Raw genomic sequence first — 1,534 nt, forward strand, 5'->3', positions numbered from 1 at the left:
TTTTTACTACTTTAACACTGTAAGAAAAATTAGTAATGAAAACATGAATAAAAGTGTTTACAGGGGGTGCACATGTTTCCTCCAGCCTCTGCCCATCCCCAGCTTTCATCCCAACTGTCCTGAGGTGGCTCTAAGCATTTCTCCTTTCTCTATACCAAGATCTCCCCGCTGAAGCAAACCCAAATCTTTCCATATGTTATGACACACCGTGATGATTAGCAACCAAAGCCTCAAGGAAGGGATGCTTTTGTAAAACAAGACTTGTGGAACATAATGTGTGAAGTAAAGCCCATGGCAGATCTCCCTCTTTAGCACATGGGGGCAGACAGGAAGCTTTTGCCTCACCTTCCTCATCGGCCTGCAGCCGCGTCTCCCCAGGTCAGTTTGAGGACAACGAAAGTCTGGTCTTCACTGTGGACACACTGCCAGGTGCTCCAAAGCCATGGCCTCTCCTCAGGTGGGTCCTGAGGAGAACAAAGCTCTGATTCTAATCCTAACCCCAATCCTGTCTCTAGACTTTGACCCTGACTCTGATCTTGACCCTGACCATGACCCCACCTCTAACCATACTTCCGGCCCTGACTCTGACCCAGACTCTAATCCTAACCCTAACCCTACTATTATCTTTACAATCTATCTCTAATCTTACCCCCTACTGCTAGATAGCTGTGGCCAAAAGCACTTTTTAAATTATTTAACTTCTTTTCCTTGAATTCTCTAAGGACATCCTAAAGGAGATGTCATTATGTATTTTGCAGTCCCTCTGAGTGGTATGGCTTCAGATAGGAAGTTCTAATACTTTGCAAGACATAAAAAGTTTGGAGAGTAACAGCACGGGGTTGTTAGGGATGCATGTTGGCATTCACGATAGTCATTGGTGCTGTTCTCCAAATATTTTCAGTTCAGTTTTTATGAATGCATTCTGACTACTCCAACCCACCTACTTAAATTTTGGCATGACCACATAGTGGGTGTTTTTTTGTTTTTTGTTCTTTTTTTTTTGCCAATGGAGGTGAGAAGAAATAACATGTGACTTTTTCAGGAGAAATCTCTAAGAACAGAGTTCTATTCAGCATGCTTTTTTCTCTTTTCTATAGCATTAATTTTAGCAATATTAGCTTCAAAAACTAACTTAGCTATTAGGTTTTTAAAAATGTCTTTTGTCTTCCAGTTTGTAAGCCACACTGATCAGGACTACAAAGTTGAATTATTAGAAGTGATAAAGGAAAGATAATGCTTATCTTTCAAAAACATGAACTACCTGTTTAATGGGCAAAAACAAGTTTTGTTCTATTCATCAGGTAATAAACAAAACTCTACACAAAAAGTGAGGGTCAGGGAATGCAGAGAACACACAACTGACTTCATGGTAGGAAGATTCTGAGTGCTAATTCAATGTTACTCCTTATTAGCTGCAAAATATAATTGTATTTGAAATTTTTATCATGGACACTAACCATCATTACGGACACAGGATGGCCATTGACCAATGAGAAAAGATGGTGGTCATAACAACCAGCAGTGCCCATGGCAC

Source organism: Macaca thibetana, chromosome 2 (genome assembly GCF_024542745.1).
Source record: "Macaca thibetana thibetana isolate TM-01 chromosome 2, ASM2454274v1, whole genome shotgun sequence".
Taxonomy (NCBI): Eukaryota; Metazoa; Chordata; class Mammalia; order Primates; family Cercopithecidae; genus Macaca; species Macaca thibetana.